Consider the following 12085-nt stretch of genomic DNA (forward strand, 5'->3'; position numbering starts at 1 on the left):
CAGAGTGGTAGAGATGAAATTTGTTTATTTAACAACTATTTAGTGATTTATTACTCCTGAAATAGTGTGTAGTCCCTTCTTTCAGAGTTTATAATGTAATGAAAAAGATAGATTAGCAAACTGACCATTAAAAAGTGGCAGGATGATCTGTAACGTAAATATAGCATATGCCATGACATTGGGAGTTTATAACATCATGCATCTAATGTAGTATAATTTAAGGCATCAAGTCTATTGAAAAATTCCATAAGAAGTGTTAGTGATATGAAAGATTAGTAGAAGTTAGTTATAGTAGAAATAAGCTAAAAGTTAGTTAGACAAGAGATAAAAGCAGGAAGAGAGATGGATAATAAATAGAAATAGAAAGAAGAACAATATCAAGTACATGGCAGTGGGAAGGTTTTGCAAGAGATGCAGGTAATCAAGGGGTGCATTGATTATAGATTATTTAAAAACAGTAATACACAAAAGTCAATCTGCTTGTTGTCACCATGCATGAGTAATTCAAAACAATGTCAGTTGCAAATTAGCCCTACCTGAAAAATGTTCGTCTATTTTCTAAACCATTAGTGCAGAAGGGATTAAGAAGCCCAAATTGGTAGTTACGAAATAATCATGGGGATGTAAAGCACAGCTTAGGGAATGTAGTCAATAATATTGTAATAATTATATACAATGCCAGGTGGGTACTGGACTTATCAGGGGCATCATTTCATAAATTACATAAATGTCTAACCACTACGCTGTACACCTGAAACTAATATAAAATAATATTAAATGTCAACTATAATTGAAAATAAAAAATAATAATTTAAAAAATCCAATTTGAAACTTATCCTTTACTTAACACTTTATTCTACAAGAAAATTAATTTTCAGAAAACCCAGTTATACAACCAGCCCTCAACACACTCCAACTCAGTTACGTGTTTTTACTTCAAGAGTAAGGTCCTAACATTTCAGAATCACTCATGCTCATTTTGAACACAGTCACTGTTTCCAACCCCAGTGGCACAGAATATTCTTATGCATAAACAACAGATTTGAAATAAACAAGGTTAGTACAATAATTGTAAAGATGAAGAAGCAGAACTGGGTTATTGCAATTCTGTAATTCTATGTGACTGCCTGAAGTTTTAACTTCAGATTGAAAACAGTACAACAAAATACAAATTGTTAGGCGTAATATATAGAGGGTGCCTCCCCAAAAATGTATACACATTTTAATAAAGGAAAAAGCTGTTAAAATTGTAATACTCAATATATACCGATAACAACGATGAATACAAGTCACGTTTGACTTCTGCAATTACAAGGGGTGCTCAAAGTGGTTACCATCAGTGTCCAGATGACGGCAAACTACTGCTTGAGCGACGTTGACCAAAGTGGCCACCTGTATACATTTTTTTGGCATTTTTTTGGCACCCCCAGTGTATGTCTGTATATGTGTACATATATAGATACACACATCTATAACCAAATTTTATATAAAAGCTGAACTATTTCCCTGAATTACCTAATGCAGGCCTACGCATGCAGGAACACCACCACAGGAAAGAACTATCCTAGGCAGAAGGAACAGCACGTGTGAATTCATGGAGCTGAGGGACTGCAGTATGTTCTGGGGAGAACTGCAAGTTATTTCAGTGTGACTGAATCAGGGAACACAAAGGAGTGGTTACTGAAGAGTTAGGCCCATGCAAAATCATGCAGAAGCCTGGCAGCTGTGTTTTAAACTTTGAACTTGCGCTCATGGGCCACTGGGAGCCATTACAGAGTTTCAAGAATGGGATTAACATGAACATTTGCACTTGCTAGAGACAATTGTGATGACATTGTTAGAATGCGTGATATTGAGTAGATCAGTTATGTGACTGCTGTCATTTTAGTGAGAGAAAATGGTGCTCTGAATTAAGGTAGTGGGTCTGGGGTTAGAGAAAAATACCAGGAGGGAGAGAGGAGTTCGGGTAATGCCAGTATTTTGGCTTGGGTAACTGAGTGGGTGACAGTGCCAGTCACGGAATTAAGAAGAACACAGGGGCAGGAGATCTAGAGAGAGGGTCATTTTGGTCATAGGGTGCATTATTTTTGACTGGGACATGGAAACAGAGGTGTCTTGGAGACATCAGAATACATTACAGAGGCTGATAACAGACCTGGAAACATGTAGATATGAGAACCTGAGAAGAGAGATGTCTGGCTATTTAAAGCTCCTTGGGCTGTGCACTGTAATTACCATTTCTGGGTCCCTCATGCTGCACCTCGGATCTCTCCCACCACAGCCTCATATCCTTCACTAACTCTACGTCCTTAGGGTATTTAATTTCACTGCGCCTCAATTATCTGTAACCTAGTAGTTACCATGCATTTGGGGGAGAACACATTTTGAGAGTTATTAAAATATCTCTTCACATTTTATTTTCTAACTGCCTCACAAACTGGTATTTCCCCAATTTTTCTGGAATGGGATTTAGAGCAAGTGAACTTCAGTTGAAAGAAGTAAAGTTACCATCCTGTTTAATGCTTGTTGGATCTCTTAGACATCTAGGTGTAGAAGAGGAGAGCACATGCCTAGTGGAAGGGGTATAAGTGGAAGCAAGATGGTCAAAAAAATAAAATAAAATAGGAGTCCATCAAGCATACTGTTCAGATACTTTACACTGACAGCCCCTGTCTACCCCCAGGTTTTCCATACAACTACCTGTTTATACATTTGTGTTACCACAGGAAAGGAACCTACATGATGCGGTACCAAATTCTTGATCAGTTTGATGAAACACAAGAGAGTCTTTAAGGACAAAGAATCTATAGTGCATTTCAAATATGTTACAGCACCGCCCCCCTCCCCCCCCCCGCCTCCATTTGTTTTCATTTCACTCATTTCATCTTGATTCTGTTGTAACAGATGCCGATAGAGTTTTTGACACTGAGAACGCCAGATCTATCATTAATGTGTTGCCAAACTGGGAAAGATTTACTAACAATATGTTTTGCCTGCATTGGTTTGCTTCTTTTAATAGAGAAACTCATTTGAATAACATCTGAATAAAAGAGTTAATAATAGTAGCCTGGAAGCGAAAGCCAGATAGGATTAATGAGCAACTGACCCAAATCTTCACCCTGAATTAAAACTGAATGACATTAGAATAATTTTGGAGACTCAGAATGTTGTGTCAATTCCAAACCCTCCTTCTACCCTTTCCCCTTGTCCCCTCCAGCTACCATATTTTTAACATAGCTTACTTTTGTACCTCCTGGCTTTACTTGGGAGTTAAGAAAGAATATCTTGGATTGACATTAAAATCTTTTGTAGTAGCAGTAATAAAACATTATTCTGCAACTGGTTACAAATTTTAGTAACATAGTTCATAGTGCTCTATCTATATGCATGTAATGACTACATACTGGTAAGGGCATTAAGAAAATCATTTTCCTCTATTAAAATTCAAATATCAAAGAATGTTATGATGTTGTATCCCGTTTGTGTGCTGGTGAGTGTGAGAGAAAGTGGCGGGGAGGGGGAGTGAAAATCCCTGTAAAAATAGTAAAATACCTGTATATGGACTTTTGACTATATTTTAAATGTGGCCACAGGAGGATTTAAATTCCTCTATACTTAAGAGGCAAATTTATCTTTATTAAAATGCTTATTTTATAAATATGGCAGCAAGGGTTTTACACAAACAAAAACAAGAAAATAAAACAAGAAAAAAAAATTTCTGGATGAGTAATATCTATAAGAAACTTCTGTTATTCAGAATGTTTGATATTTATTTCATTTATAGATCATTCATGTATCCATCATTCATTTATTTCTTTATCAAAACTTGGTTGCCCATATACCGTATTTTACATACTCGAGAGGCGACAATGAATATGGATCCTGTCCTCTAAGGACCTCTTACTCTCACCACCAAATTTCCTGAAATAATTGGGATTCTAAATGATTGATATCTGTCCCATTAGGTGTCACTGTTTCACAGGTTTTATGCCTAATCCAACCCCTTAAGTGTCTTTGGTGTATATTGTGTAAAACAAAACAAAACAAATAATAAAAGAGGTATTTTTGCCTTACAATTGTTTAAAATACCTTCAATTCATGGATGAATGGCTCTGAGAAAAGCTTTATTGAAATGTAAATTAAGGAGTTGCTACAACTGTATGTTAAAGGCACCAGGAAAAACACCCTACCTCATAGAGTATCTTTCCCCTTGATTTGGGCCTTCATTCACTTAGCAAATATATTAAGCTCAAATTGTGGCCTAAGTAATGTGCTATATTTTTACGTTCAGAAATATCTGAGAACTTTTTTTTTCTTTCTGTATAGCAAGGAATGTAGATAAATAATCAAATAATCATTCTGTAATATGACAAACATGTTTTTTAAAGTATGGCCTGAGATTTAGGAGAAAGAAACATTAATTCTCTATAAGATGTCAGGTAAGATTTACTATAGGAAACATTAAAGGATAAATAGCAGGACCAGGGCTAGACGGACATGACCGAGGCATTCTTCTTAAATGCAAAATTTAAGGTGGTGCCAAGTAATTCAGAAATCGAGATAAATAATTTTTTCCCCAGGGGGTTTTAGCAAAATATTTTTAAAAATCATGTTGGCAAACTATGGTTTGTAGGCACGTCACCAGTTTTTGTAAATACAGTTTTATCGGCTTTCAACAAGTATGGATAAGGGGTACAGGTATTCTGGAAGAGAAAACATGAGAAAACACTGGAAGATTTGGGAATGGCATGTGTGATGGGGTTAAGAATGACAACTAGCCTTGTAAAGGTAAGAAGAATATCTGAATGGAAGTGGCTGTTTTTTGTTTTGCTTTGTTTAATGTGAAATTCTGGATTATAGTAATTTCACACTCATTTAAAGTTTCCATCCTGTAAAAAGTAATGAATTAATTAACTTTGAAGTGTTTGTGATTTATTTGAAAATATGATACACCTTTACTCATGTCAGTTGAATTGAATAGTTTCTTTCTTATTTTAAGAAACGTAGAAGGAATGAGAGGAAATAGAGAGAGAAAGGAGGCATTTGAAAGAGGCATCGTAAAGGGCAGTAAGCCCTTAGAAGGCACACTTTTCTTACTATGCAATTTTGCTGATCTGTTATACATGAAACAAGTAGGACATGTGCAAATATGTGAATGATTTATACCATATACGTACAGAGTACTAAGGAAATATGTATTAAGACTAAAGATAAACAGAAATATTTAAGTTTTCTTTGAAGAAATGAAACTGCATATACTTTTATTTTAAAGCTCTGGCTGTATTGAATAATGATTAACGAAAAATATATATTTAGGTTGTACAACCTAATTTTTAAGGTGTACATGATGATTTAATACATATATACATTATGAAATGATTACCACAATCAAGTTAACTAACACATCCATCACCTCACATAGTTACCTTTTTTTGTGTGGTAAGAACACTTAACACTTATGATCTACTCTCTTAGCAAGTGTCAAATATATAACACAGTATTAACTACAATCACTATGCTGTACGTTAGATCCTCAGAACTTTTTCATCTTATAACTGAAAGATTGTACCCTTTGACCAATATCTTCCCATTTCCCCCAACCTCTAGCCCCTGGTAACCAACATTCTACTCTCTGGTACATGAAACCAGACTCACAAACACAAATACTGTGTGAACTAATCTATATGTGGAATCTATAAAGGTCTGTCTCTGTTTTCAAAGAAAAGAAATACCTCTGATGGTACAGGTGGATTGAAAGCATGTTCTGTAGGAATGGTGGAGAGTGTGAAAAAGGATAAATAATTTGAAGTACATAAACAACATGAAGGAAAACAGACATGGTAATATTCAAAAGAATGAAGGTTACCACAAGTCACGGTATGACTAGTTTTGTACCGTAGGAAGAACACAATGATAATTTTGTATTTTATATAAATGATATCATATATATGTGTATTTGAAATGCATGTATAGCTAGATTATAATTACATCCAGATTTAATTTTTAGCTCATCACTGATTCTTCCATAAAGCTCAATATTAAACTTTAAGGTCAACAATAAATTTATTTACAAAGTGTGGATTTTTGGATTCAGGTAGAAACCCTTAAGAACATCGGTGCACCACAGCCCCAAATCTGGTGAGGTCACCTCTTAATGACTGCAAAGTAACAAAAGAATGTAAGCTTCCCATTCAACAACCTTGAATCCAGACACGGCATTGAAATTAGAGTAAGTCACTCATCTCAGTTTACCTATTGTGTGGCCTTCATTAAGTCTGTCTATGGCTGATATGCCTTTTTCAAAAACAGGAACAATATTTACAACTTCAAAGCAATGTCAAAGACAACACTGAATGCAATAGTTATCACCAAGCCCCATTAAGTGCTTCTCCACTCCCAGGAGTTACAATAAAAAAAATAAGTTGTCATCAAGTACAGCATCAAAAACATGAACTACAGTCATATCCAGATAGCTTTTCCTTTTTCCAGGTGCATCATTATTTTCAGTCACAGCTTTGACTGAGAAACCACTAACTATGAACCACCAAAACAAGAGAGACAAAACAACAAAGTAAACAATGCCTAGAGCGATAAATAGATTTTAATTTTTTTTTTTTTAACAGAAAGCATCCATCTCTCCAGCGTCTATTTGTGACGGATGGATTGAGAGAAGACCTCACAAAATCCAGCAACAGAAAAATGTAACACTCAGTAGCTGATGAACACATTACCCATTGCCTTCCTCACTGAGGGCTTAGAGTACAGCTCAGGAATATGATGACGTGTCACCTGGACCAAGGGATCACTGCGGTGATGTCTCTCTGCATTATTGATTTGTCTTTCTCCTTTATGAGGGGGCGATCTACCTTGGTTTTTTTTATTTTTAGAATCTAAGTATCCATATACACAATTATTTCTGCCATGATTATTACAAAATTTCTTTACCAGCTTATATTTTCCATATTCAATTACATTTACTACCTTATGCTATGACAACCTTATGAGATGAGGGACTTCCCTACAATGATGATTGCAAATGACATCCAAATTGAGAGAAAAATAAATAATATTGTATATCATTAGGAGGAAGTGAAAATGTTTTAAGTTCTAAACACCGTTCTGGCCAAAGCATATTTAGCTAACAATTACTCACTTCTCTGTATGCTGCCCCTCATCCATCCTATATTACCTCTGGGCTTCATCTATTCCCCCACACTCCCACCCCACCCCACCCCCACGTTCCCACAATAATAATTTTCCTCTCTGTAGACTTACAAATAGAATCACTATTTATTTAGTTAGTTTAATTTATTCCTTCTTGAGTCAACTTCTCAAACAAAGACTATGTCTGTGCTAGTCTTTACTATCCAACCCTTTCCCCTCTTCTTTCAAACTTTTCCTTCAGTTTTGACCAAATCAAATTCAGTCTATTCTTGGGCAGTTTCTTACTTTCAGAATCTCTTCCTGACCTACTATGTTCCCTTATGAATGCTTTCCCCAGGTATTAATAGACTTCCTGTCACTTTCTTGGGTTGATCACGCAGTCTCGTGTCAACATAACTATCTGTCAGAGAATTTGAAAAGCTGTGAGCCTGCTGAGACTTGCATTTAAAATGTTATGTAACATAGATTACATTACCAGAGCATCTTAGCACCTGATTCAGGCTATAATGTGAACAAAATGCCCACGTCAGGAGAAGTACCAGGCATTGGAGAAAAAAGTCATCGTAGTTAATATCTATTCTTGAAGACCTGTTCATTCATCCACTCATTTTTTATTTACTTTGGTTATAGATTTTTATAGTCTAAGCATCTATACACACAGTTATTTCTCTAGTCTTATTCATTGCTCCCTTTTACTTACAAATCTTAGAGGTAATGCTTTGTAAAATATTCCTTCCAAGCTAGAGCAAAATCATTTAATCAGGTTCTTTATCCAAAGGGTAAACAAAATTCAGTTTATGCTGTACTTTTATCCATGGGAGCTTGAAGTGAATGGTGTAAAAGGAAGCAGTCTGATGAAATCTGGATACAGAGAATCTGACACCAATTAAGGCAATATCTCACTTACCCAAATGTCATTTTTCATGTGACCTCAAGTGTACTGAATAAAAACAAGAGCCTGGAAGAAAGCAAATGCAGGCAAACAACTGCAGTCATACAAAAGGTAGCCAGAAAAGCTATCTACTTAAAAATCAAACTGAATTATAAGGGATTCTTTGAAAGACTCTTAAAAGATATTTTAATTTTATAAAATATATCATTACAACAAAGCCAGTGAGTGTAACAATTCTTTATCAGCGATATTGTATTCACTAATAAGCTGGCATTATTACCATCTAAATATATCTTGCATTTACCTATTAAAAATGCAATTTAAAAATGTGGAAAAGATTCGTCTTCTGGAAAGAGCCCATAATCTCACATTAACTTCAGTGAAGACAAAAGAAAATCTACAGAACACAGTCTCAGGAATTAAAAATAGTGTAGGGGTCTTGCATCTTTTCAACTGAGATAAATGACCAAAATATCATAGCAAGCTCTCAGAATATCATTGTATTAGAGTTCATCTGTTAACTTTTGCTGTATAACAAACCACCTTCAAACACAATGGCTTCAAACAACCACCACTTATTTAGTTCACGATTCTGCTAGGCGGTTCTTCTGATCTGGCCAGACTTAACCAACCTTGACTGGGTTAGTTCATGTGTCTGTAGGCAGCTGGTACATTTTCTAGGTTCCACTAGTCCCAGTAGGCCTTACTCACATATGTGGCGGTAGGCTGGCAATCACCTGGGGCAACAAGGGTGATTGGGCCACTTGTCTTTTACAATCCAGTAGGCTTACATGGACTTATTAACATGGTGGCATTTTTGCCAAAAGTACATAGAAAGGAAGCTGCAAGTCCTCTTATGCTCTGTGCTTACAACTGGCATAATCTCACTACTGCCAGTTTCTGTTGCTTAAAACAAATCTTAAGCCTCCCACTCCCTCTAGATTCAAGGAGGGAGGAAACAGATTTAACCTCTTTTTGGAAAAGCTATGCAGTACTGTAGAGGCTTTTTTTTGCAATCTACCATATAGATAATAGTTAAATTATAGATGCTTAACATGGTATCACAGAATTAAAAAAAAAAAGAAAAAGAAGAAAAGAAAAAAGTGTCGGTTTATTAAGCTATGTACACATTAATAAAAGACAATAGCAGATAATTTTCAGACTGAAAGAACAGCTTAGCTATTACTATAGCTGTTATGAATCTAATGACTGTAACAATTCTTTATCAGTGATATAGTACTCACTAATAAGTTGGCATTATTATCATCTAAAATAACACCCAGTAAGGTGACACAATTTCTTCCATGGCAATTCTAAATAAATGAGGTAAATAATTTGTGTGTCCAGTATCTGTGATATACTGTGCTTGATATTACGTCTAAAATGGTAAATAAAACAGTCCCAGTCGCCAGCCTCATGGACCATACAGTCTAGCAGATGAGACAGATAATAAAACAAAGAAATAAACACACATCTACCATCAGCAAAGACTGGTATGACATATAAAATGATACCTGCTTTATGTAAAGTGTTCCAGATGACATCTCTCAGGAAATCACCTCGCAGAGAAGGCCTAGAAAAGAATTACGACGATTATAATTAACTCTACTTTAAAATACCATGATATATGAATATTAGAGTTATAGGTAACCATAGAAATAATCTATTCAATCTGTTTTCTTCATAGATGAAAAACAACCGGAAAAATAATTTGCTCTAGTCTCCTCAGCAGCCGGGGATGATTTGGGACCAGGCCTAGTTCAGTATGTGCTTTGACACCACTGTGCCCTGTCTCCCCTTACTCTCAAACACAATTCTGCAAAAGTCCTTGTTACCTGCTGTGAGTTCAATAAATCCTGACACAACAGTAGAGAACGTTGATTTCAGGGACTTTGCAGGTGTGCTTCTTGGGGCAAGTACAGGCTGGTAAGGGAGTTGCAGTAAAGCATGGTAGTTAGAAAACTTCAGTGGAGGAGACAATTTGACCTTGTTATAGCCACCTTTGCAATTTGTATAGCTATGTGGTCTCAGATCTTATTGTGCTTTGGTTTCCTTATCTGTAAAATGAGGATAAAAATATTGATGCTTAATTTGTAGGATTGGTGTTAGGATTAAATGAGTCAGTAACTGCAAAGCATTTAGAAAAGTACATGACTTAATACTTTTCCAATAAGCATCATTAATTATTGGTCTAATATTTATTCATGAGTCCTGAGGTTAGACCGCAGCCGCTTTTACCACAATCGACCTGGGAGAGAAGAAATGAATGAACTAACGGAGGGATTAAAATTGAGAACGTTCTTACATCTCAAATAATAGTATAGAAGCAAATTGCCAAACATTTTCTCCTTGATTTTCAAGAATAAGGAGTATAATTTAAAATAAAAGAAAATAATAAAAAAACAATACTCCTTTGTTTCATGAGTTCCTAGTTGAAATTGCAGGAGTTGGAATCAAAACTTATGCTAATGAAGATGCTTCACTTATTTTCATTTCTCCGGTGCCTTATCCAGTTTACTCCTCTGACTGTTGCAGGAAAGTCAGTGTGGGGAGAATAACTAAACAGAAAATTAACAAGCAACCATTGTTGTCAAAGTTCTGTAAGAACTAAGTGATTGATGCTTGTCATTAATTCACACGCTGATAACAAAGAGGAGGTTTTGGCAGCCATCTGGAGTGTGAGAGGGGTTCACCGTATCCACCCCTCCACTGCACACACACTCAGGAGTTGCAAATGCCCTTCATGGATGTGACTGTTTGGGAGCTGTCAGAAGTACAAGCCAGACATTATAATATTTTAGATTTATGTTGATATGTCACCGGGTTAACGTGAGAAGTCAGGAAGTGTTATTCATACATAACTTCGATAACGACTTCTATCACCCAACCACGCGTCTTGTCACATTCCATGCTGTTCTTGAAGTGGCTTATATTGCCACCTGATCTTAACACTCCAAGTTATCATCAGCTTCTTCAAGAGTCCCTGACTTTCTTAATTTCTGAATTGTGCAGTCCACGTTTGGTTAATCATAACATACATCTTCAAAAGCCTCCAGTCAGTTTTGATTACCATCTGCTGCGTGTTTGAAAGTCATTCCTGGAATGGAGTGGCCAGACCGACATGTGTTATACCAAAACCTACATGTCAAAGTGGAGAAGCTAGTTTTGACAAACTTAACTGAATGGCATTCTTTTAAAGGAACATTACCCTTTGCTACAGATACGCATCATTTTGATTAGCTTCTCTCTTTGTTCTTTTTATTAGTTTTTATTTCTTCATGGAACTCTTAAGTCGACTATGTTTTCTTTATAAAATTTCTAGAGAGAGACAGAGAAAATCTACAGTGGCAAAATAAATGATGCCCGGTTGACACTGGAAAGTTCTTGAAACCTTATAGCAACATGCAGAACCTGAAAGGGATGGAATCCGGATGTTTGAGGTAAATAGCGAGATTCTGGATTTAGCTAAAGAAAGAAAAAGGTCGATGGTAATCTAGCTGGTAGTTAGTTGATATTGCACTGGGTGGGGGTGGGGAGCATCTATTTTCCATTCATAACACTTCTTGCAGTTTACGTTAGTATATCCACGGTGAAATAATAAACCAGCATCACACTTATTCATGCAGTTTGTCCCAGTCTCTGCCATCCTCGTCTGATCATCCTCGCCAGCATTTTCTGTCCGGCAGACAGAAAACACTCAAACGTTAGCTCTGTGATCACTGACTTAGGCCATTCAGGCTGCTATAACAAAATACAGACCGGGTAATTTATAAACGACAGAAATTTATTTCTCATAGTTTGGGAGGCTGCAAGTGCAAAATCAGGGTGCCAGCACGGTCACATGAGGCCTTTCTTCAGGGTCAAAGATACTTCCTACTGCGTCCTCGCAGGCGGAAGGGCTTATGGAGCTCCGTGGGGTTCTCTTTCTTTCATAATGGCAATAATTCCATTCATGACCTCCGCAAACCCCCACTTTCCTAATCACATCTCATTGGGCATTAGGATTGCAACCTATGAATTTTGGAGGAC

The sequence above is a fragment of the Rhinolophus ferrumequinum genome, chromosome 3, assembly GCF_004115265.2.
Source record: "Rhinolophus ferrumequinum isolate MPI-CBG mRhiFer1 chromosome 3, mRhiFer1_v1.p, whole genome shotgun sequence".
Taxonomy (NCBI): domain Eukaryota; kingdom Metazoa; phylum Chordata; class Mammalia; order Chiroptera; family Rhinolophidae; genus Rhinolophus; species Rhinolophus ferrumequinum.